The sequence below is a fragment of the Rhinoraja longicauda genome, chromosome 23 (genome assembly GCF_053455715.1).
Source record: "Rhinoraja longicauda isolate Sanriku21f chromosome 23, sRhiLon1.1, whole genome shotgun sequence".
NCBI lineage: Eukaryota > Metazoa > Chordata > Chondrichthyes > Rajiformes > Arhynchobatidae > Rhinoraja > Rhinoraja longicauda.
In genome coordinates this window covers 11,048,114-11,075,422 of record NC_135975.1, presented here as the reverse complement: position 1 = coordinate 11,075,422, position 27,309 = coordinate 11,048,114, and the positions used below count along the sequence as shown (strand labels likewise).

At 42.9% G+C, this 27,309-nt stretch overlaps 1 protein-coding gene across 8 annotated transcripts in view; it reads left to right on the top strand.

The window, feature by feature from the left end:
• The window catches only part of shank3a (SH3 and multiple ankyrin repeat domains 3a), a 557,029-nt gene that overhangs the window by 444,999 nt on the left and 84,721 nt on the right, over window positions 1–27,309 (top strand). The window lies entirely within an intron of this gene.

The window sequence follows — 27,309 nt, the reverse complement described above, 5'->3', positions numbered from 1 at the left end:
TATGTTGTGCAATCCAAGATACAGAAAACATGAAAAATCAATGTCCAGATGTGTATAATTTTTGGGGGGGACTGGGAGGGGGAACTGCAGTTCTGTTCTGTAAATTTGGAAGTGCTCATTATTTTGGGAGATGCTGCTGAAGAAACTTTGGTGCGCTGAGGCAGAACGCCATGCAGATTGTACCATTTGATGTTTTAAATGTATCTGTGTGAATGGGGACGGAACTAAGCAACTTGAGTACATGGTGAAGTCAGAGCAAGTAACATATGGAGTTGTTAAGGTAATGGAATAATTAGCTGTAGCCTAGAGAGTGTTGAAGCAATGAGCAAAGTGTGGATAAATTTATGGTGCAATAGAGCTAAGGAAGGCAATTAATGACATTAGAAAGAAAATGAAATGATTCATCTGCAGGGATTGGGATTTTTGAAATATCAAATATGAGAGTTTCTGGAACGTTTGGATTCAATTTCTACCCTAAAGGAACATCTCATCTATGGTAAATTATAATCATCATTATTTTCAAAAGAGGTAATTTATTATAATGGTTGAAGTTAAAAAAAAACAGCACAAAGGCAACGTTTTGATAAAAATGTAACTTTCAAATAATGGTTTACATTGTACATAAGAATGAAGCATGCATTTCCTTGGCACCAAGACTTTGTTAACGACAACAGAGGACCATCAAGAGGCCACTGGGCCATCACTGTCAGGAGAGTTAATAAATTTGTGCAAAAAAGTGCCCCAAACTGCAAACGGCTGTCGCAAACGAGATAATGAACTAATAAAAAAAAACCAAAAAAAGGGTTGCGAGACTAAGCAGCACCACACTAGAAAACGCAAACCAACTGCACAGAACAGCAGGGCACCTAGCGAAATATCTCCCTTGAACCGAGAAACTGCTAGTTCAACAGTTCAACAAGGCACCGATGAGACAACCTCCACGCCAGAGCCTATCACCGAATCTGGTAAGTCATGTGAATAATGTCTGCTGTCTGTTTTAGTTAGAAATAAATAAATACTAACAACAGAGCCCTGTCCATTAGTCTTCTCTAATATGCATGCTAGCAATGCTCCCACAGAGACCAGTAGCTCCATAGACATAGTGCTCCATAGACATAATGCACCAAGTCCATAATCGTTTGCAGTGCCTGCAGTAAGTTTTATTGAGAAGTGGCACTTTGATGCTGTCCTGATGGCTCAGTGGGTGAATACACCTCTCAATGTGGTTTCAAACCACACAGACCAGGAAAACCCCAGGTTCAATCCTTGGTCTGTGCTAAGTTACCTGATTTCAGCCAAGGGTAGCAAGTGGGAGTTGGGTATGATGGTGTGGGTGGTAGGGTGGGAGTGATTTTATTATAATTGGCCTTAGGATCCCTGGTTTAGGGACAGATAAAAATTTAAAAGTCAGCCAGGATTCCCACTCCTGATCGATATCTAGTGACTCCTGCTGAGAATCGTGCCTGTATGTGGAATTTGGGGTGAGGATGAATTGGGCTTGGTTGTGATGTTTCCTCGGTCAAATTACCTTCCAATGAAGGCTGACTGGTCTCATGTGGAAAATAGGCCGGTCGGCATGGTACTCGAGGGATGCCTGTGTTTGTTGGACGGTTACTTGGCAGGAGTCACTGCTTTCAGGAGAGGAGAGGATAGGAAAGGGAAAAACAATTGGAGATACTTCAGTGGTACTCTGTCGTCTGCAACAGTCTGATTGTAAAAAAAAAATCTCAAGTTGTTACAAAACCCCAAACCCACCATTAAAGGTGACTTCTTATGTCTCCACAGATGAATCTCTCATTTCAACCAGCACTGAGTCACTCGAAGGACTCATCAATATTTTCAAAGATGACGATGTTTCTGATGAAAATGATGTCAAGTCTGATCGGGGGGATACTGTCACAACCCCACAAGACCTGGGATCTGCACTCCATGCCTGTGACAGTGCTCTGGATTTGCAGGAGGACCTGGTGCAGGACCTGCTTCCTGCAGCTGGAGCTTCCAAAGAGCCTCTCTTGGATGGTGGCGTAAAAGCCAGAGGGTCCACCATAGAAGACCAAGGGTCACATCAGCCACAGCTGACAGGTGCTGCCCCTGAAGCATCCACAACCCACACCCAGCAGATGCTGGAGCAGACCATTCGCCTCCTTCATGAGGCAGTACAGAACTTCCATGTCACTGTGCAGTCTGGATACACCCAGATGCATAGCGACATGACAAGATCGCACACTATAATGCAGTTTGGTTGGACACAGTTCACTGAGCAGGTTGGATGTCTGGTCAGTCTGCTAAGGACCCTGGTACAAGATCACCATGCCCCCACCCCACAGCTGCGAGACGTTGCTGTTCAGAGCTCTGTCAAGTCCCCTGAAGGCCAGTCTACTGGGGTGGTGCTGCCAGCAGCCAACTCTCCTGTGGCTGACGTAGTTTCAAATGTACAGTGCAACCCAGTGGAGGCTCACTTGAATGATGAGTCATCCCAAAGCTCAGCCACTTGTCCTTCTGTAAATAGAACACATGTACATAGTTTTAATATATAATCATGTAAATAATTTAACTGCATTGACACAATTTGGGTTTCACCATTGTTAAGTTTGCACATCTTCTACATGAGTCAACAAGACTACCTCAACACTACCAATTGAAAAGAACTGCTCTGTAATTTTGTTTTACTTTGTATGTTCATCGGTACAGCTACTTTGTGTAGACATCTACACTATTACAATGGAACAAAACATAACTGTTCATTATCTGTACTGTTCATCAAAGCATTTGACTAAACAATTTCTATTTCATCACTTCTTTGTCGGTGTCTTCTTTCTTCTTCCTGACAGTTTTTGTTTTAAAACATGCTGGCTCTGATTTTCCCCTGTGTATTTCTTAACTACAGTTTCACATCCATAGATTCATTCTGGTAAACCGTTGTCTGCCCTCAAGGGCACAAATGTCTTTTCTATGATGTGATGCTTAAAATTCACACAGCTCTATAACTGTTTAAAAAAAAGAGACACAAAATGCTGGAGTAACTCAGCAGATCGGGCAACATCTTTAAAGAACATAGGTGATGTTTCGAGCTGGGACCTTTCTTCAACTGATTTGGTGGGGGGAGGGGGGGGGATCAAAAGTTGGAAGAGACAAGGAGCAGGATAAAGCCTGGTAAGTACTAGGTAGATACAGATGAGGAGGGGTTTTGAGAGGCCGATGGTTGGACAAAGGCCAGAGATGAAAAGACAGAAGGTGTGAACAAAAGGTTTGAAGAGTTGCAAATTGTGAAACGAGTGGAAGGAATATAGGTGGATGGGGAGGGGAAGAGAAATAGGTGCGAATCCAGGTGGTGCACAGGGGACAGAGGGGCTGAAAAAGAAAACAGGTGGGGAAAAGATGTTGAGGGGGATTTGAAATTACCTAACATTGGAGAATTCAGTGCTCATACCGTTGTATCATTGTAAGCTAAACAGGCGAAATATGAGGTGCTGGTCATCCAGTTTGCATGTGGCCTCACTCTGGCAACGTAGGAGGCAAATGACAGAAAAGTCAGTATGGGAATGGGAAGAGGAGTTGAAATAGTTAGCAACCAGGAGATCTAGTAGGTCTTGGGGGACCGTGGTCTCACTGATGTGCAGCAGGCCACGTCGGCAACACTAGATGCAGTAGATGAAGTTGGAGGAGGTACATGTAAACCTCTGTCCCATCTGGATGAACTGCTGGATGAAGATGAGGAATCGGTGTTACTTCTCCTGCAGGTGCAGGGGAAAGTATCTCAGGAGGGGGTGTTTGGATGGGAAGGGATGAGTGAACCAAGGATTGCAGAGAGAGTGGTCTATATGTAAAGTGGAAAGGAAAGGGAATGGAAAGATGTGACTGGTGGTGGGATTACGTTGGCGGAGACCAAATGTCGGAGAATGATGTGTTAGATGTGGACTCTGGTGGGGTCAAAGGTGAAGACCAGGGGAGCTCTATCCTTGTTCCATCTGGGGGGGGAGGGGGAATGAGAGAACTATGGGACAGGGGAGACACAGGTTGTAAAGGGACTAACACAGTTATCTGGACTACACTTCTTTCCACACTGCCTCATACAATAACGCTATCCCCTAGAGTCACGTCCACCTCCTTCAACCTTATCTACTGCATCCGATGTTCCCGATGTGGCCTCCTGCACATGTGCAAAACCAAGCATAGAGTCAGCGACCATTTTGCCAAATACTTGCGTCGGTCCACCAAGGCCGATGGAATCTCCCGATTGCTAACCATTTTAACTCCTCTTCCCATTCCCATACTGACCTCTCAGTCCGTAGACACAGTGAGGCCACATGCTAACTGAAGAAACAGCATACAATCTAATGATGTGAACATTGAATTCTCCAATTTTAGGTTACTTCAAAACCCACCCCCCCCTCTCTCTTCTTCCCCCAATCCCCTCAATCACATGTGCCCAATTGGACTTGCACCTATTTCTCCCCTCCCTTCTACCTACATTCTTTCCTCGAGCTTCACAATTCACAACTCTTCAATCCTTTTATCTCACATCTTCTGCCTTTTTATCTCTGGCTATTGTCCAATCATCTGCCTATCAAAACCCCCCCTCAACTGTATCCACCTATCATTTGCCAGGCTTGGTCCTGCCCCTCCTCTTTTCCAGATTTATTTCCCTCACCCCCACACAATCAGTCTGATAAAGGGTCCTGACCTGCAAGACCGTCCATCTCTGGTCTCCAGAGATGTGGCTTGACCTGCTGAGTTACTCTAGTACTCGAGTACTTTGTGTCCTTTTTTTTGTAAAGCAGCATAACAGCATCTGCTGTTCCTTGTTTCTACTCTATAACTGTAGCTTGGCCATTGATTTGTGCAACTTTAGCTTTACTCATTTATTCCATTGTTTAATAAGCTATTTATCACTGCAGGCATATTGTTAATACTGCACTAACTAACTAGGTTGTGTGCTTAGGCCCTGGAATGGTATTGAAGCCACATATTTTTCTTTGCATTTTCTTTTCAATTGTATTCAAAGATGTACATATCACAGTTTCTGAATTAATTTATTTCTATTGATATTTCAGAAAGTGACTTGACTCCCACAATATATAGCTTCTGTCTGCTGTGAAACAACAAAAACAGTGATATCTACAGCCAGTTCCTATTTGAAATACTGTACAGTGACTGTACAGTAATTTTGTATCAGAAATGTTCTATTTACGTTCATGGATGAATATGGGATGCTGGCTGGGGAGGAACATTGACCACACCAACAGAACACTGTTTATGCTCAGTGAGTTCAGTCACAAATCTTTAATTAAAAAATCATAAAACCATATTTTTTCAGCACAAAAGAAAGCAATTTGTCACAGTAAGCCTGAGTTAGCTAGTTGTTAGAGTAGTGCTATGCTAACTGTGTTATTTTGCCCATTTTCCACTGCCATGTTTTTGAACAACTTTTCACAATTGGCTATTTTTTGCTTAAAATGTGACTGTCTTCTGTTTCAGTTCTTCCAAGTTCTGCATGAAGACATTTCTTCTTGTCAGTTTAGCCTCAGGCTGATTTATATGATGACCCTTTCTCACTGACTACAAAGCCAGTGGAAATAAAATTCTGTGTGCACAGCATCAAGCCTCTTCATAGCATTAAAATCACTCCATAATTTTGAGACAAAGAGTACACTCTATAGAAATGTGATGAAAAAAAATATCTTCAGAGAGAGAGTAGTAAGCATTTGAAATTCTCTACCCCTGTGGTCTGTGGAGGTTCAATCATTGAGTTTCCTCAAAACAAGGCCAATAGATTGTTGAATATTAAGGGAATCAAAGAAGATGGTGATGGTGCTAGAAAATGGTGGCGAGGTTGAAGATCAGTCATGACCTTGATGATTGATAAAGGTGGCTTGAAGGACCAGATGGTCTAATACTGTATCTTATCGAAATGTATAAGATTATTAAGGGGTTGGACACGTTAGAGGCAGGAAATATGTTCCCAATGTTGGGGGAGTCCAGAACAAGGGGCCACAGTTTAAGAATAAGGGGTAGTCCATTTAGATCTGAGATGAGGAAAAACTTTTTCAGTCAGAGAGTTGTGAATCTGTGGAATTCCCTGCCTCAGAAGGCAGTGGAGGCCAATTCTCTGAATGCATTCAAGAGAGAGCTGGATAGAGCTCTTAAGGATAGTGGAGTCAGGGGGTATGGGGAGAAGGCAGGAACGGGGCACTGATTGAGAATGATCAGCCATGATCACATTGAATGGTGGTGTTGGCTCGAAGGGCCGAATGGCCTCCTCCTGCACCTATTGTCTATTGTCTATTGTATTATTTCTTACATTTTTATGATTTGGACCAGAAAAATGCAGATTCAGAGCCATTTTAAAGACCTCCTTCTAACCATCTGCGTATTAATTTATATATTGGGTGACCTGGCCAACAGTCTAGACCAAGAGCGCCTTGACAAACTCTTACACAGAGAATTATAACTTTCAGTCAATGTTCTAGAGCACCAACCCCAAGTATATTCTATTCCCTGGCAAGACCGATCAACCTGAGGAGGCTGTACTGTGCAGACAATCGGGAAGAATTAGTCTTGGAAAAAAACATTTTTAAGGCAAGATCACATCAGATCTCATGTCCTTAAGTCAACACGGACAAGGAAATGTTCTACTGGTTACCACCTTCCTCAGCTAATGAATCATTCTCCATGCAGATCATTAGACAAAGTACTGACAGCAACAGATATAGAATTTATTCTGGATGAAGGACTTAAATATCCTTAAACAAGAATATCAATAGCACCCATCATTGAGTTCTGAATAGCATAGCTATTTGACTGGGCCTGAAGTAGGAGGTGAGCAAACCAAAAGAAAGATATCGTGGTTGTAGGAAGCCATTCATCTCTGCACCAGAACATTGGTGCAGATGATTATCAAGGAAGCCAACTGCTTCATCACTGATACTGCATCCAACTTTCAAACTTTAGCAAGATCTTTCTGATGAAAGATCAGAATTAATTATGCTTCTCTATCTTGACCCGTTGAGTATTCCCACGACTTTTTGGTTTTATTTCAGATTTCCTGTTTTTTCATCACTTTGTTTTTGGACATCAGATGTAATTTGTGTGCTGATGATTGCAAAGTGTGATTAAGTACCAGGAAATGGCCAAAGGCAATATAAAGCAATTCTATAACTCCTTCCTCTTGATATGTGGGTATTATCTTTGTCAAATCTTCCAAAATCTAAATCCTGAGGTCGCCATTGACCAGAGGTTAGGGCTAAATTGCTAATCAGATCCAGTAATTAATGTATCACCTCTTGAATTCCCAAATCCTCTCTGGCATCTACAGGGAAAAGATTGAGCACATGATGGAATGTTTCCCACTTGCCTGGATGAGTCTTGAAGAAGCACTATAGGTTACAAAGATGCAGATTGTGCCTGGGTGGGAGATTTCAATGTCCAACACCAATAGAGAATCAGTATGATCATCACTTACTGATTTGACTGAATCCTGAAATCCATAGCTCCCAAACAGGTTCTACAGCTTCTATCATAACCTGTATGATGTGGTCTGGGATATTCCTCAATTTACCACTACTTTAAAGTTAAGAAATCAAACCTGGTTCAAAGCAGAATACTGACCTTACCAGACGTATCTAAAATTGGAATTCCAAACTGGAAAAGCTGGAACATTAGATTACCTGTGTGCATTAAAAGACGACCGTGATCCTAGATCTAAGGGATCAGATCAAAGCCCCAGCAGTTGTGCCACATGCAATTGTGAATGCTGGTGGACAAATAAACAGCTATTGGGAAAATGGAGCTCCAAGTATGTCTCCATCGGAAAAGACAGCAGGATTTGCCTGTGAGTGCCAAAGACAAAGCTGAAGCATTGGCAGCCAGATTCCACTACGTTACATACCATTCTGACTTGGAAATACATTGTGTAACTGCAGATGCTGGTACAAATCGAAGGTATTTATTCACAAAATGCTGGAGTGACTCAGCAGGTCAGGCAGCATCTCGGGAGAGAAGGAATGGGTGACGTTTCGGGTTGAGACCCTTCTTCCGACCCGAAATGTCACCCATTCCTTCTCTCCCGAGATGCTGCCTGACCTGCTGAGTCACTCCAGCATTTTGTGAATAAATACCTTGGAAATACATTGTGGTTCCTTCGTCATTACTTCGTCCAAATATTCACATCCTGAAAAAAAAGAATATATGAAAAGAAAAGAAACACCTGTGGGATTAGGCACCATCTATTATAAATCAACTCTATTGGCACCTCATCAACCAATTTAATATTTGCCCCCTCAGCTACTGGTGTATCACATCCACACTGTATCACTTTGCAAGAAGCATTACAGCTGCATGGCCAGTTTCTTCAATGAAAAATATGAACCTCTAACACTTAGAAGGAATTCAGCTCCTCTGGCCTTCTCCGCCATCGAGTTGTGAATCATTTATCTCAGTGGCACTTTACTGCAGTAGAACTAAATTTCTTCATACATTATACATCCAAATATCCATTGATATCTGTCTTTTAGGCACACAGCAATTGAGCCTCCACAGCCATAAATAAATTCTAAAGATTCACCACCTTCCGGTTAGGAAATTTCTTCTCACCTCAATCTTAAATGGCTGACTCTAAAGGCTAGTTCCAAATTCTCTATCCTGATTCCCTGCATTTGCTCTGACAAGCAGTATAATAATTTTGTATGTATTAATAAGATCACCAGCAGGTGAACCAACCCACACAACATAGTGACTTGGATAGGTTAGGTGAGTGGGCAAAGGCATGGCAGATGCAGTATAATGTGGATAAATGTGAGGTTATCCACTTTGGTGGCAAGAACAGGAAAGCAGACTATTATCTGAATGGTGGCTGATTAGGAGAAGGGGAGATGCAACGAGACCTGGGTGTCGTGGTACACCAGTCATTGAAAGTAGGCATGCAGGTGCAGTAGGCAGTGAAGAAAGCGAATGGTATGTTGGCATTCATAGCGAGGGGATTTGAGTGTTGGAGCAGGGAGGTTCTGCTGCAGTTGTACAGGGCATTGGTGAGACCACACCTGGAGTATTGCGTAGAGTTTTGGTCTCCTAATCTGAGGAAAGACATTCTTGCCATAGAGGAATTATAGAGAAGGTTCCCCAGATTGATTCCTGGGATGGCAGGACTTTCATATGAAGAAAGACTGGATAGACTCGGCTTGTACTCGCTGGAATTTAAAAGATTGAGGGGGGATCTTATAGAAACTTACAAAATTCTTAAGGGGTTGGACAGGCTAGATGCAGGAAGATTGTTCCCGATGTTGGGGAAGTCCAGAACAAGGGGTCACAGTTTAAGGATAAGGGGGACGTCTTTTAGGACCGAGATGAGAAAGTTTTTTTTCACACAGAGAGTGGTGAATCTGTGGAATTCTCTGCCACAGAAGATAGTTGAGGCCAGTTCATTGGCTATATTTAAGAGGGAGTTAGATGTGGCCCTTGTGGCTAAAGGGATCAGGGGGTATGGAGAGAAGGCAGGTATGGGATACTGAGTTAGATGATCAGCCATGATCATATTGAATGGCGGTGCAGGCTCGAAGGGCCAAATGGCCTACTCTTGCACCTATTTTCTATGTTTCTATGGAACAACATAGTAAGTCTGAAGAAGGGTCTCGACCTGAAATGTTACCCATTCCTTCTCTCCTGAGATGCTGCCTTACCCGCTGAGTTACTCCAGCATTTTGTGTCTACCATCGATTTTAACCAGCATCTACAGTTTTTTCCCTACAATTAGTAACTTGGAATTACGTTGCTTGTCATAGTTGTTGTATCAAAATGATAGATCACTTCACCAGTCAAGAGCTTTGGAATATCTTGACCACAAACATCAAAATTATCATCAGTTTGTCAAAGGCAATAAAGAATGAAAATTAAATACTCACACATGTAATGCTGTACACATCCTGCGGTAGATAAACTATGTTCAAAGGAGTATTTCATATGATTACCTAATAATTAATAGGGTTTAGGTTTTATTGGATACCGTATGCAATGGAAGGAAAGCACGGCATTTGAGTGGCATATTCACAGATGGAGGAGTTTAGATGTTTTCCCTTTTTTCTGCCACTAGGTGCTGTCAACATGCTGTTAATTTGACCTTCAATTTGATAAGCAAATAATCTTTACATTAGGTCTTCCAATACTTACGTAATATCCTTTAGACTGTCTGGTCTTAAAGTTCATATAGATAGCTCTACAAGGTGCATGCATATTTTGTTTAATATTGTGCAAATTACCTGGCTTAATAAAGCAGAAAAGCAGGTGTTGTTGGTGCATTGTAATTGATGCATTTCATATGTCTGCGTGATATTAAAGCAAGGAAAGCAATCAATTAAAAAGAAAGTCATTCAGCAATTGAAAAGTTACTTGAAATAGGAACCATAATGTATTTGCACTTCATGAATTATATAGAAAAGCAAAGTATGAGCTTACCATGTGATCTCCTGTCAACAAAAACTCTGAAGTCATCCAGAACTTACAAACAATAACACTAATGCTTGAAGAGAACCTCTACAGTAATTTTGGGTTTTATGATTTTCAACATTCCTTTATAATGCTAACTGTGGTAAATGCCACCAGGAAGTGCCTAATATGACAGTCCTGACCACGAGGTCCAAGATTTCAGGAGCAATACTTTAATTTGACTGTTTTTTTAACTGCCAAACTGAAAGGTTGGTGTCTTGACACCATGTTACTAAGCTCTCTGTCTCCTTCCTGTACTCCAACTTATCATTGCTTGAGAATCAAGCCCACTATGGTGGTATCATCTGCAATTTTGAGAGCAGAATTAGGCTGCACAGTCATGAGTTATATAGGGACCACAGTAAGGGGTTGAGAACACATCCGGTGTTGAGAATTATCGAGGTGGATGTTTTGTCACCTATCCTCACTGATTGTGGTCTATAGATCAGCAAGTTGAGGATCCAGTTTCAGAGTAGAGTGACGGCTATGAGATCCAGGATTTAGGAGAAGAGTTTGATTGGGATTATGGTGTTGAAAGCAGAGCTAGAGCCAATAAATAGCAGCAAAACTTGGACAATACCCAGACTAAGGTTAACAAGCAGCAAATAATATGAGGTATCACAAAATGCTGGAGTAACTCAGCGGGTCAGGCAGCATCTCTGGAGAGAAGGAATGGGTGACGTTTCGAGTTGAGACCCTTCTATCTTTAATCGGACTTTACTGGATTTGTCTTGCACTAACGTTAGTCCCTTGTCACGTATATGTACATTGTGAATGGCTGGATTGTAATCATGTATTGTCTTTCGTCTGGCTGGTTATCATTCAACAAACGTTTTTCACTGTACCTCGGTACACGTGACAATAAACGAAACTAAACTAGATGTATTATGTTGAGGGATGCCCTCATACTTAAGATTGGATTCATCCACTACAAGAACTGTGCAGTAATCATTCCTACATGTACAGCAAAAAACAATTGTATCTCCAACAAGTTAATTGATGAAGACTATTAAGTATATTCCTCTTGAGTTTGGTTGGTGGTGGTTCTACCAAACCACTCCAGGTAGCAATGTCCACCATCCAGAGTACACTCTGTTCCTTTGCTATGCTCAGTAGTTCTAAGGATTGTTTTACATGGATAATTACTAACCATCTGTATATATATGATATGATATGATATGAAATCAGATTACCAATAATTTCTTCTAAACATATTTTAACATGGAGAGCTACAAATTATCTGATAAATCAGATACAAACAAATCAGGCAAACAGTGCCACTCAGCAGGAGATTTCTTCTCACACGTTTAACTTGATACCATGTGATATTGCGGTGAGAGGGATCAATGCTTAAGGTATTCTGGGCCACTTCCTTCTAATTCTATCCACTGAAACACTTCTGAGAGGTCTCTCTTGCCATATCCAGGGATTGTGATGGAAATTGCTGGGACATTGGCGAAATATATGATGGTGTGAATCTGTCAATGTCAGGTTGTGGCTTGATTTACCATTGGAATAATTCCTCTGGTTTAGATGCCAATTCCAGGCTTTGTAAGGAGCACTCTGCAAGTTCAACTAAGCTGGAATTGACAATGCCATGATCAAATCTGGTACTTGGGTTAAAGTATAGTTATGATTTTATTCTTATTGCACTTCAATTTAGTGCCTTTGATGTAACCAAGTGACTTTCTTAGCTAATTCAGAGGCTAATGGAGGTACACCAAAATAGCTGGGGATATGGAGATGAGACATGAGACATGAGACAGACAAGGTTAAAAAAAAGTCCATTTTTTTCCCTGATGGAAATTAATGGGCCAGATGGATTTTTACAATATTCAGGTAGCTTTATGGCCACTGCTACTGTGAATACTTTTAATTTTCGTGTTTGTAACTCAATTTAAGATTTAAATATGCCATCGTGGGATTTGTACGCAGTTCTTTAGGTCATTGGTCCAAGTCGTTGGAAAACTAGTACTGTAAGAAGATGACCAGAAACAACCTTGTGGATACGTCAGTCCAAAAAGCAGGCATCCCAGGATTCTCTGGATGTCTCGAACATACCAGCATGATTTGGCACCAAATCCAGACTGCAAGAAAAGAAAAGAGAGATCTGCATGTCGTTTTCCTTGACCTTGCCAATGCGTTCGGAACTGTCCCTCACAGTTTCCTGTGGGCATCCTTTGACTTCTTCAGGATACCAGAGACCATCGCAAGCCTTGTCAAGGCTTATTTTCAGGATCTGCAGCTGTGTTTCACCACGCCAGACTTTACCACCACATGGCACTGCATGGAGATTGGCATAATGGCAGGGTGTACCTTCTCCCCATTGATTTTTACAATGGCTATGGAAGTCATCATAAGGGCCTCCCAAGGGTGGTGGGTGGCAAGCGGCTGAAGTCTGGAGTCCGTCTTCCACCCATCAGGGCCTACATGGATGACATGACAATCATAACAACAACAGCACCTTGCACCAGCCGCCTTTTAGGGCAGCTTCAAGAGAACATCACTGGGGTTAGAATGAAATTTAAGCCATCCAAATCAAGAAGCATTTCTATAATCAAAGGCAAACTGACGGATCAAAGGTTTTTCATTGATCAAGAACCAATCCCAACTGTGTCAGAGAAGCCAATCAAAAGTCTGGGGAGATGGTATGACTCTAAACTGAAGGACACTGATCAGGCAAATGAGCTGAGGCAAGAAATCATCAAAGGTCTAGCAAACATCGACCGATCCATGTTGCCTGGAAAGCTGAAAATTTGGTGCCTGCAGTTTGGGTTACTACCTCACCTTATGTGGCCACTAACCATGAATGACATCACCCTCACAAGAGTTGAGAAGATGGAAAGAACAATCAGCTCTTTTGTGAGAAAGTGGTTAGGTGTTCCTCAATGTCTGAGCAGTGTAGGCCTGTACGGTCAGGGGGTACTTCAGCTGCCTCTCTCTAGCCTCACAGAGGAGTTCAAGTGCACTAAAGTCAGACTAGAGATGACCCTGGCAGAATCGAGGGACACTGTCATCCGAGCTGCTGCCCCAACCCTGGCAACAGGAAGGAAGTGGACGGCTAAGAATGCGACACAGCAGGCAAAACCTGTTCTCCACCAAGGCGACATGATTGGGCAAGTCCAACACGGATGAAGTGGCTTGGGGCTTGGCGGAAAGCGACCTTGCTGGAACAAGGCATCCTCACTGGAGCGCCGGAAGTTGGTCACGGCCGAAGTCCGCCGACAGGAGGAGTCGAGTAGGTGTGCCAAGGCTGTGTCGCAAGCTAAACAGGGCCAGTGGATGAGATGGGAGAGTGTGGAAAAGCGGAAGATCAGCTGGAAGGACATGTGGGAGATGGAGGCGAGCAGGATAAGCTTCCTCATTCGGGCAACCTATGATGTCCTTCCTAGCCAAAAAGATCTCAACCAATGGCTGGGCGAAGATCCATCATGCCCCCTGTGTTCAACACCAGCCACGCTTAAGCACATCCTCACTGGGTGTAAAGTAAGCCTCTCCCAAGGACGGTACACCTGGAGACATAATCATAATCAAGTGCTCAAATGCCTGGTCTCCCAAATAAGCCGGCTAGGCAGATGCAGAGGGGGGTGGTTCTAGGACGCCAGAATGCACTGCTGAGCCTACTGGAGACGTCGTGGGTCCAATCAGCGAAACGTCAATGAAAGTAGGTGCCCACTTGATAACCCCAATGACGTGTCTGCCTAGCCTTTCTCAACATCGGAGGAGCATAGGTGAGTGCATAAGCCTCCCATTACACCGGGAGCAAGTTGACATTTGGCACTTTGGATTTCTAACATCTTGTCCTGTGTATTTGGAAACATGTAAGAAGGGTCCAAAGAAGAGTCCCGACCAGAAAAGTCACCATCCATTTTCTCCAGTGATGCTGCCTGACCCGCTGAGTTATTCCAGCACTTTGTGTCCATCTTCTGAAGATGGGTGTCGACCCAAAATGTCACCTATCCATGTTTCCCCAAGGAACTCCAGCACTTTGTGTCTTTTTTGTAAACCAGCAACTGCAGTTCCTTGTTTCTACTCTAGTCCAGTAATTTACCACTGCTATACCATTTCCTTGGCATGAAGTGAAACATGTGAATTCTTGCTATTGAGGGCGTGCAGCGTAGGTTCACTAGGTTGATTCCCGGAATGGCGGGACTGTCGTATGTTGAAAGGCTGGAGCAATTAGGCTTGTATACACTGGAATTTAGAAGGATGAGGGGGGATCTTATTGAAACATATAAGATAATTAGGGGATTGGACACATTAGAGGCAGGAAACATGTTCCCAATGTTGGGGGAGTCCAGAACAAGGGGCCACAGTTTAAGAATAAGGGGTAGGCCATTTAGAACGGAGATGAGGAAGAACTTTTTCAGTCAGAGAGTGGCGAAGGTGTGGAATTCTCTGCCTCAGAAGGCAGTGGAGGCCAGTTCGTTGGATGCTTTCAAGAGAGAGCTGGATAGAGCTCTTAAGGATAGCGGAGTGAGGGGGTATGGGGAGAAGGCAGGAACGGGGTACTGATTGAGAGTGATCAGCCATGATCGCATTGAATGGCGGTGCTGGCTCGAAGGGCTGAATGGCCTACTCCTGCACCTATTGTCTATTGTCTATTGTCTATTGATGCAACATACTGAAATTATATAGTTCAGCATAAATGTGTTCGGGCCCAAAGCTTATATCGTCACTTTTGTGATTGAGTTTCCTTCAAATGTTATGTCTTCCCTCTTGAATGTAATCTCAGTGACTCTATTAATTAAATACCTAATTTTAATAAACCAGTAATGTTCATCCCTGCTGGATAGCTCTATACTACTATGTTGCAATACTCCCTTAATTCCATGCAGAGCTGAACTCAAAAGACCATAAAATCTATATGATTGAATAAAATGTTTATGGTATCATGAGTCACTGTCTCCAGCAATGAAATAGCATAGGAAACAACAAAACACGAATGTAAACCACCTACACAATTCACTCACCACTCATACGTATATTGGCAGATACATCCAAATCTCCACTGTCTGGCACATGCATGCACATTTGAAGCCCATTAATCAAAGACATGCATAGTTCATCACTTATGCAAACAGATTGCTCTGATTCAAAATCCATGCTTTATTATCACATTCATACATTCTGATGTATAGTGCCCACTATCGACCATATTCTCAATCACATTTCTTCACAAGACAATGTCAGAATATTATTGTACATCCGTTCTCACACACACTCACACATGCTATGTCACCTTTGCTATAATGCGCTCCTTGGGGACTTTCGTGTATTTACATTCTCTGACAGACTCTCATACTCTTTTATATGCTTTCCTGCAACTTGCAAATATGTTGTACATATTCTCTCATTACCAAATACATATTCCCGAGCATTCAACTTACACAATCTCAAATACTTATATTCTTGAGCACACTCACGTACACTCACAGACTACACTATTACACATATCCTTCATTCACACATACCGTCTCAATTGCACTCTTTCAATGTAAATTTCCTTGCACAACTCATGTATTCTTCCCCCAACACATGTATCATATCATATCATATATATACAGCCGGAAACAGGCCTTTTCGGCCCTCCAAGTCCATGCCGCCCAGTGATCCCCGTACATTAACACTATCCTACACCCACTAGGGACAATTTTTACATTTACCCAGCCAATTAACCTACAAACCTGTACGTCTATGTACACATTGCCTATGAAATAACATCTATCATATATTATTCTCACACTATGATTTCTCACCCAGTCTTTGCTGCCCACACACTCTCCCCACAATCTTAAAGAAACAAGCTGACCCTTATTAACTAAGTTTGTGGGTTGCCATGCGAATCTGGGTGTTCACGCGCTCTGTCATCAGTTCCTGTGGGCTGGAGGGTAACTAATGTAACCCCACATTTTAAGAAAGGAGGGAGAGAGAAAACAGGGAATTATAGACTCATTAAGTTGACATCGGTAGTGGGGAAGATGCTTGAGTCGATTATTAAAGATGTAATAGCCGAGCATTTGAAAGGCGGTGACAGGATCGGTCAAAGTCAGCATGGATTTATGAAGGGGAAATCATGGTCGACTAATCTTCTGGAATTTTTTGAGGATGTAACAAGTAGAATGGATAAGGGAGAGCCAGTGGATGTGGTGTATCTGGACTTTCAAAAAGCCTTTGACAAAGTCCCACACAAGAGATTAGTGTGCAAAATTAGAGCACATGGTATTTGGGGGTAGGGTAATGACATGGATAGAGAACTGGTTAGCAGACAGGAAGCAACGCGTAGGAATTAACGGGTCCTTTTCAGAATGGCAGGCAGTGACTAGTGGAGTGCTGCAAGGCTCAGTGCTGGGACCCCAGTTATTTACAATATATATTAATGATTTAGACGAAGGAATTAAATGTAACATCCCCATGTTTGCGGATGACACAAAGCTGGGTGGCAGTGTGAGCTGCGAGGAGGATGCTATGAGGCTGCAGGATGGACTTGGTTAGGTTGGGTGAGTGGGCAGATGCTTGGCAGATGCAGTATAATGTGGATAAATATGAGGTTATCCACTTTGGTGGCAAGAACAAGAAGGCAGATTATTATCTGAATGGTGTCAGATTAGGAAAAGGGGAAGTGCAATGAGGCCTGGGTGTCCTTGTACATCAGTCACTGAAAGTAAGCATGCAGTAGAGCAGGCAGTGAAGGAATGTTGGTCTTCATAGTGAGAGGATTTAGGTATAGGAGCAAGGAGGTCCTACTGCAGTTGTATGGGGCCTCGGTAAGACCGCACCTATAGTATTGTGTGCAGTTTTGGTCTCCTAATTTGAGGAAGGACATTATTGCTATTGAGGGACTGCAGCGTAGGTTCACCAGATTAATTCCCATGATGGCAGGACTGACATATGATGAAAGAATGGATCGACTGGGCTTATATTCATTGGAATTTAGAAGGATGAGAGGGGATTTTATAGAAATATATTAAATTATTAAGGGATTGGACAGGCTAGATGCAGGAAAAATGTTCCCAATATTGGGGGAGTCCAGAACCAGTGGTCACAATTTAAGAATAAGGGGTAGACCATTTAGGACTGAGATGAGTACAGTAAAAGTAGATAGTAGTTCAGCAATGCTATCTGATTGTGGTAGGATGATTCTATTGCCTGATAACAGCTGGGTAGAAACTGTCCCTGGATCTGGAGGTGTGCATTTGCACATTTCCATCCCTTTTGCATGATGGAAGAGGGGAGAGGCAGGAGTGTTGGTTTGGGTGATGGGCTGGTCTGCATCCACAATTTGCTGCAATTTCTTGCTGCCTTGGATGGAACTGTTCCCAAACCAAGCTGCATCCTGATATAATGTTATGGGGGACATTCGAACTTCCTGTGCTTTCTTGGTTGTTGCTTCAATATGGGTGGTCCAGGAGAAGTTGTTGGTGATATTGACTCCTATGAATTTAAAGTTTTCAACCATCTCTACTTTGGCGCCGTCAATGCAAACTGGGGTATGTGGTATGGGTATGGGTATGGGTATGTGTTCGCTGTCTGAAGTCAATTACTATCTCTTTTGAGATATTGAGAGAAAGGTTGTTGTCTCGACACCAGGACATGAGGTTCTCGATCTCCTTCCTATACTCTCATCATTATTTGATATCCGGCCCATAATGGTGGTGTCACCTGCGAATTTGAAAATTGAATTAGATTTGCACATGGCTGCACAGTCGTGGGTATACAGGGAGTAAAGAAGGGGGCTGAGAGCACATCCTTACAGAGCCCCCATGTTGAGGATTATCGTCGAGGATGATTTGTCCCCTATCTTTACTGCTTGGGGTCTGTTGGTCAGGAAGTCGAGGATCCAGTTGCAGAGATTAGTGCTGACAAGTCCCGCTAGTTTTGTGTTAAGCTTGGATGGTATAATGGTATTAAAGGCAGAGCTGTGGTCAATGAATAGGAGTCTAACGTAGGTGTCTCTCTTATCCAGGTGTTCCAGGGATGAGTGTTGGGCTAGGGCAGTGGCATCGTCTGTGGACCTGTTGTGGTGGTAGGCGAATTGCAGTGGGTCAAGGCCGCTGGGTATACTGGATTGAATGCATTCCATAACTAGCCTCTCAAAACATTTCATGATGGTGGATGTCAAGGCCACTGGACGGTAGTCGCTTATAATAATAATAATAATAATGTATTACATTTATATAGCGCTTTTCATACACTCAAAGACGCTTTACAGGGATTTAAAGAACATAGGGAAGTGAATAAATAGATAAATAAGTAAACGAACAGAGAAAGGAGACAGAAGGTGAGGTGACCTTCAGTGGTTGAAGGCAGTACTGAACAGGTGAGACTTCAGTGATGTTTTGAATGTGGTGAGTGAGGAGGAGTCTCTGACGGTTTGGGGTAGTGAGTTCCATAGGGTGGGAGCAGCGATGGAGAAAGCCCTGCATGAGGCCTTGCTTTTCTTTGACACTGGGTGATGGTGATCTTCTTGAAGCAGGTGGGTACCTCAGAACGGAGTAGGGAGAGATTAATGATGTCCACGAATACTCCCGATAGCTGGTCTGGGCAGCGACTAAGGACACGGCCAGAAACTCCATCTGGGCAGGATATCTGTCTGTGCCAGGAAATCCATCTGGGTTTACCCTCAGGAAGACAGATCTAACCTCTGCTACAGTCACCCTGGGGAGAGGCACACTGGAGTCTGAAGGGCCAGGTGTCACTGCCCTGTTGACCTTCTGCCTGAAGTGAGCATAGAAAGCATTCAGTTCTCAGGTAGTGTCACACTATCACCAATGATGTCGCCTGACCTTGCTTTACAGCCAGTTATCTTATTCAGATCTTGCCACAATCTCCGTGTGTCCGAGTGATTGTACTGAGACTCAAGTTTGTACCGGTATTGGCTCTCGGCATCCTTGATGGCTTTGCAGAGATCATAGCAGGCCTTTTGAACCGCTTGGGGTTGTTTGACGTATGCAGCATACCTGGCCATAACCTGTGAATATACCTTGTGGTTAATCCATGGTTTCCGCTTGGGGAACAAGCGGATTGACTTTGTCAGCACACAGTCTTCATTGGCAATCTTCCTTGACTTCCACGGCACACATAATACTCAAAATTATCTCAGTGACAGAAAGCAAGTTTAATGGCCAATAGGAGCTTTAGAAACTAGATGATAAAATGCAGTGAGGTCTCAAAGTTAGGGCCTTTGTACATTTTGGTATGTGTCAATTCTTTCAATGCTCACTTCAAAAGGAAGAACATTGATGTACCTTCATGAGCCCCCATGGCCCCCAGTGACACTGTGAACTCAGTCTCTCAGGTTGGCATCTGAAGATCCTTCATGAAGAAAAAACCTCGAAAAGCCTTTGGCTTGGATGGTATATCTGTCCGCGTTCCTAAAACCGACTGGTGTTTGGCAATGTTTTTGGTGGCACAATGGTCCACAATTGTAGAGCTGGTGCCTCACAGTCCCAGAGACCTGGGTTCAATCCTGACCTTGGGTGCTGTGTGTGTGGAGTTTGGGCATTTTTTCTGGGACCACGTGGTTTTCCTCTGGCTTCCACTCACATCCCAAAGCCATGCAGGTTTGTAGGCTAATTGGCCTTTGCAAATTGCTCCTTGTGTGTAGGGAATGTTGTGTGAATGGGCAAAATTTCAATGAGACCACAGGTAGAGTACAGTGTGCAATTTTGCTCACCACATTACAGTGATGATGTGCAGTCGAGGGAAGTAGAGGAGGTTTGCAAAACAACTACCAGAGCTGAAGAAATTTATTTAGGCGAAGGGATTGGAAAGGCTGGAATCCAGAAGGATGGAACATGCCCAGATATAAGGTGAAGCATTGTGTTGGGCTTCATTGTCATAGTGCAGAACCAGGGTCACTGTCTCAAAATAAGGAGTCGATCTAGTTTTGCCACCCCCAAATTGAAATAGGTAGATATTTCTTCACATAGAAGGGAGTGAGGGAGTGACTCAAGGGAAATTAGCACTGAGGTAACATATCAGATGGATTTTATTGAATTGTACAATGGACACAAAGGAGAAGGCCATCAGAATATTGCCAGTAACATCTCTAATATGGTGCATCGACTTGCAGCTGGGCCTTTCAAGGTTGATATCAATGAGGACCTTTTAACAAAAAGGATTGCATAAATCTCAAACTCTCCCCACAAAAGGCCGTGGATAATTGGGGCAAAATGAATGATTTGTTAGATTATTAATTTTAGAGATTTGAACTAATGAAAGATGAAGGCAAGAAATCTGAAGATCAACCATAAAAATATAAGAATTGGGAGGAGATTCTCACAAGCACATGAAACTAGCTCTATACTAAATACATATTTATACAATAGACAATAGGTGCAGGAGGAGGCCATTCGGCCCTTCGAGCCAGCACCGCCATTCAATGTGATCATGGCTGATCATTCTCAATCAGTACCCCGTTCCTGCCTTCTCCCCATACCCCCTATTTAATCTACTTTATATCCAATTGCCTGACCAAATTCCATCGCTCTATTTCCATTGTTGTCAAGTATCTATGGAGGATCTTGGTAACATTTAATTATGTTGCATCTACTACCTGGTGAGTTAGAAAAATTCAAAGATTCACAGTTTCCTTCTTCTTGAGTGAAGAAGATTTTCTTTATTCCTGTTTGAATTGGCTGACCGCTAATTCCAAGACATGAGTCTTTATTCTATACTCTTCAGCCAGGATAAACAGCTTCCTAGCACCTATACTGTCAAGCTCCCAAACATTCCTCTAAATAGCAATGCATTGACATACCGGTTCATCTGCCTTTGGAGTGGTTACCACATTTCTATTGTTTTTCAATACTCCAGGAGAATTATTTGTTTTTCTTGGGCTTCTCATCTTCCAAGGCAGTTTTTTGGGGATCTCGGATAACTTACTTGTACTTAGGTCTTGTGACTCCTGTGGTGGCTAAAGTAGAACTTCAGAAAGAAACCTGTACCATCAGCCACTCCCCTCTTGGCAAGGGCAAACTGTAGGAAGAAGCCTGAGATTGCCACACCTCCTCCTTTGAAGACTAGGACTAAGATGCTGGGATAAGCCCAAGATAAGCAACGTTATTGCACATGCACTCCGACAATGAGGGTCAGAGCCCCCATGTGGTCCTGGACTTTTTCACCACTGTAATTAGAATAAACTATGTGAGTTCATCGTGTTGCGAGTGTCTGTGTAATCATTGCCGAACCTGGCGCCATCCCCTGATACCACACTGATGAAGAATGCGGGCAAGACCACGCTGGCTAATCGCATGATGGGAGTGCCTATTGGTTGGCCACTTGAACTTTGTCAGCCAACTCTCTATAAAACCCAGGCATCCAAGCCATAGATGGAGGCTGGGAAAAGGGAGACAACAAGAGAAGAAGTGGAAGAAAGAAGTGAGCGAGGAAGGGAGACAAAGTGAGCTGCCTCCCTCCTAGTTGTGTTCCCCTGTTGCTGGTATGAGGAAAAATGAGCCACTGGGACAACCCCGAGACCATCAGTGCCACCAAGTGGTCAAGACTGGACTGTTGGGAAAAGAAACCCAAGAAAGCCAGTGACTAAACCTGAGGCTGTCCCACTTTAGGCGATTTTAAGGCGACTGCCGGCGACTAGGCTGTCGCCAACAGTTCGCCAGGTGTCGCGGGCACGACCGTGAGGAGTCTTCCAAGAATCGTAGTGGATCTCAGCGCGTCGCTGAGAAATAATCCGGAGTGAAATTTCTCGGCGACAGCTGGCTTGTCGCCAGGTATCGTAGCTTATTGCGGGCGCTGTCGCCGGCTGTCCCCAAGTTTGATAGGTTCTCTTAGATGTATTTAGAAGCACATAATATTAAAATAAGTAAAGTCATTTCAAAATACCACAAAAAGCGTGTTTAACCAATTTATTTACCGTCGGGGCATTTGACAGGTAGATTGGAGGCGAAGTGTTTGACGGTCAGGTAAGCATGGGAATTTTGCGATGTTTATGGCCATCAGCCATTACATTTAAAGTGGGCTCCCAACCCAGATAGGCAACCCAGAAACCAGATATGCATCTCCCGTACATTTTCAAAGAATGCCCACACACTTTTCACAAAAATCCACTTAACCACTTTTACAATTATTTTTTTAACTGGAAGTAAATCAAGTTTATGCCTTGGTACGGTGATGCTTGGTTTTTAAGTAACCCATACAAGATGTTATAGTTCAAAACTCTCAAGTACTTACCGACTTGTCAGTGATTTCAGCGAAAATTAGGACGCCGGAGAAGCATTGACAGCGTGGGAATTTCGCGATGTTTCCGAAGACGCTGTAATCTCGACCTGACTCGGCATTGTCATGGTCATTGTCGTCGGGTAAAAGAAAATTTCGGCGATCTGCTACGACTTTGACTGTTGCCTAAAAATTCGCCTAAGTGGGACAGGCCCTTAAGACTGTGGCCGGGGCAAGCCTGAGATGCCAGAACCTCTTCCACCCCAGACAATGAGGGACTGCTCCCACACACACAAAGGCAAATACTAGCCGCAAGGATAACAAGAGATCGCCTGCGTCGCTTCTCCAACCCAAAGCTGAGCTGCCAGGAAGAAAACTGTACCATCAGCCGCTCCTTTTGAGGCAAGGGCGAACTGCAGGAAGAAGCCAAAGATCACCAGACCTCATTCGAAGACTAAGCTGCTGGGACAAGCCCAATATCCCCAACATTATCCACATATGCTGTGACGACGAGGGACAGTGCGCTCATGTGGACCTGAACTTTCTTACCGCTATAAATAGCATAAACCATGAGTTCACCTGATTGAGAGTGTCGGTGTAGTCACTGTCAAACTGCGGCATCCGTCCCCGATAGCCACACTCCCTTTGCCAGGAGATAGCACCTGAGAGATGGGTAGCAATCCATGCTTTCCATTGCTTTGCTCTTTTCAGGGGACATTGTGTTTCTGTGGGGTAGGTTGGTAGTGACTTTTTGCCTTGCAGATTAAAAGAAGATAAATGTTGGAAACACTCAACTCGTCAGGCAGCATCTATGAAAAGTAGTGCTAATGGGTAGGGGAGAGGACTAGGACAAAGGGAGTGGAATGGGGCAACTTTTTCCTTGGTAATAAACTCTACATTGAGTCATCTAGTTGATAGGTTGATGAGGACAGTTAGGGAGGGGGAGAAAGAGCATGAACAAAAACATAGAAACTATTAAATGGGCAAATTTAGAGTGAGAGATCATGCACAAAGTGAAGTAAAAGCTTCAAAATGCAGAGTGAGTTGAAGGAAATGCCCACTGTGCTCCTGGAGAGAGAAAACCTGAGCCAATATTGCAGATAAATGACAGAGCGAATTATATGACATTGTTAGAATTCAATGTTGAGTCTGACGGACTGCAAACATGACTAGAAGAAAGTTGAGCTGGTGTTCCTCAAATTTACAAATGCTAGATGTTTACAACATTTTTGTTTATTCCAAATTTCCAGCATCTGTATCATTTTGAGTTATCGTGTAGATAATGTATGTCATGCCCGTTCTTGTATATTGCCGTGCAAGTCCCCACCATGGCTTGGAGCTCAGCTCTGAGCGTGTACAAACAGAAACATCAATTGCATACTGTCGGTTGCATACTGAGCTTTGGGTAAACTTGATTCTGGAATTTAGTTACCGTTTGTTGAACGGCTTTTCATTAGTTCTGATGACTGGCTTAATTTCCAGAAGATTAGTAATTGAGGCACAGTGAACTTGATCTTTACCAAGCCGCAGCTCCAAACAAAGGTAAGGGAACACCGCTAGTCAATATACTTGCCTTTTTCAACCTCACCAATTCCTTTGACTCCATCAGTTGGAAGGGACCATGGAATATTCAAACTGTCAATTTAACAACCTGATCATTCTGCAACCAATTTTAGTGAACCATGTAGTGTTAGATCACTATCATTCACCTGAACAAACAGATGTTTCACTGGTTTAATGGTCTCATGCTGACAGCATAATTCCTTTCATTACAGACCTTCATTCCAAAGTCCTCTAATTGCCAAATGGGGCAAAGCAATGTGCCTTGTGCTTATGACTCACCTGTGTTATTCTACATATGCAGCTCGGCTTCAAAAATAGTCAGACATGGGAATATGGATGTACGTTTACGGAAGCAATATGTTTCCTGATTTAAAGACATCAAATCTCTTCATATTGAAAGATCAATTCACGATTGTTTGAAAGATTGCAGTATAGAAAGAGGCTTTTCAGACCACTGAGTCCAAACCGACCATCGATCATCCACTCACAGTAGTTTTATGTTATCCCACTTTCGCAACCATTCCCTGCATACTAGGGACAATTTACAGGGGCTAATTCACCTACAACATGCACATCTTTGGGATGTGGAAGGAAACTAGAGCACCCGGAGGAAACGTGTAGTCCCAGTGAGAACATGCAAACTCCACAGAGACAGTAGCCGAGGTTAGGATCAAACCCAGGTCTCTGGCGCTGTGAGGCAGCAGCTCTTCCAGCTACACCATTGTGTTGTCCAATATTATATAATTACTTTATTTATATAATGAAAGTTGTCTGTATAAACTTGTTTTACTGTAATTACTACCTGTCACTTTTAATAGTAATACAGCACCTCCATTGAGGTAGTATGAAATCACAATATGAAATCTATATGCCATGGATATGATATGATATGATATGATATGATATTTATACATTATATATATATATATATATATATATATATATGTGTGTGTGTGTATGTGTGTGTGTGTGTGTATGTATACGATGTGTATATATATATATGTATGATGTGTTATATATGTGATGGAAATATATATATGTTGTATATATATATATGTTGTTCCAGCTATAAGTAATGTGACAGAAACCTACAACAGAAACAGCCAATAGGTGTTACGCACAGACATATGGCTTTTCATATATTTATAACACTTCATTATTTTAAACTTTATTCGGTTTATTGTGCTGAATTCCATAATAAATTTCAGAATATAACTCCTTTAAGGATTTCAAGATTTTTACTGCATAAATTAGCAATATTTCAACTACTGCTCCTACATAATTTATACTTAGCACATTTAACGTTTTTAGTACTGTAATATTGAATAAACAGCTCTTGTAGTGATAACATCAGTCACCAGTTCCATCTCTTTGATAGCTGATCTGAGTAGAGGCAGCCATGAAGCAAATAGTGGAAAGAGGAGTGTGGAATGAGACAATGCAGTATTTAGCTGCCATAGAAACAATTAAAGTGTTTGGCTACCGGGAGATCAGGTAGGCCCAGGTGGACTGAGCAAAGTTGTTCAGCGAAACAATCGCCCAGTCTATGTTTGGTCTCGCTGAGAGAAAGAGTCCACACCTTGAACAACGGATACAGTAGATTAGGTTGGAGGAGGTGCAGGTGAACCTCTGCCTCACCTGAAAAGGTTAATAATACCCCTTAATTCCCCTTCCCATTCCCACACTGACCTTTCTGCCCGGGGTCTCCTCCGTTGTCAGAGTGAGGCCAAATGCAAATGGATGAACAGCACCTCATATTTTGCTCAGCCAGTTTACAACCCAGCAGTATGAACATTGATTTCTCTAACTTAAAGCTAACCCTTGCCATCCCTCTCTCTCCATTTCCCCCCCTCCCCATCCTAGTCGTTGTACTAGCTTCAATGTCGGCCCGCTGGGTTACTCCAGCTTTTTGTGTCTATCTTCGGTTTAAACCAGCATCTGCAATTCCTTCCTTCACAATTCATACGCTTAACAATGGTTTGTGATCTTTACAACCAACTCTAAATTCCCAGTTCTGCAACACCAAGGCGACAGCATGTTCGCTCATAGAGTCAAGTTAATTTTTAGCAAGGTTGAACTTTGTGCCTACTTTATGCCTCCCACTGAAGCAGCTTCATTTAAAAAGCAAAAATAACGTCACCCCCAGTATTGAATGGTAGATGAAGGTGATCTAGATAATGAAGAGGAAGTAAAGGAAAAGAGAAAGAATAGTTTGGAGAGAAGACATGACTGCAGATGGAATGAAAGAACAGCCAGAGAAAGTGAGCAAGGAGAGTAGAAGAACATCGAGGCCAGTTGGTGCTGTGTGCAACCTATATTGTTGTCGAGATTAAACCGAATATGTGTTACTTCTGGAGCTCTGTCAGCCTCTCTACTCACCCCCAGAGAAGGAACATCGACAAGCCTGTCTGATGAAGCGGCAAACTGGGCTGTTATCTGTTTAGAAGAAAGCAGTTTACCCACCATCTGAAATATTTTTTTCATGTGTGCTGATGCCGTTGTTCTTCGATCCAGCTCTCAGTGACATTCTGCGTCCCTCTCACCGATAATAACCCGAGCCCGGATGTGAATCTCTTATTCCTGCATTTTAAATCTTTGCTAGCTCATTGAAAGCTTGTTTTCTTTCCATACATAGTAGCTATTTACAAATGGATGCGTCCGAAAAACTTACATTCACACTTCGTACGTATCACAGGGCTTCTGAAGCACGACTATAGAGCGAGGGAGGATGGGAGGAGGAGGAGGAAGAGGAGGAAGGGGGTTGCCTGCTGGCCTTGTTTCCATGGTATTCCCTGTTGAACATTTGAATACCGTATTGTTCATATGCAAGCCTGAGCCTGGAAAAATCTCGGCACACCTGAGGCTGAGAACAGACTGAATTCCTTTACGCTCTTGAGTTGGATGTTTTAAGGAGAGGAACATCAAAATATATTTTTTTTCCTCTCAATATCTATGTTCTTGTGTGGTGAAAAGTAACTTAAAATGATTGTACTGCTGCAGGCTGACACTGCTACATTCTGGGATGAATAGTACTATTTAAGGAAATATGCAGGCAACACTCAGCAAAGGATATATGTGGTGCACTTCACATCT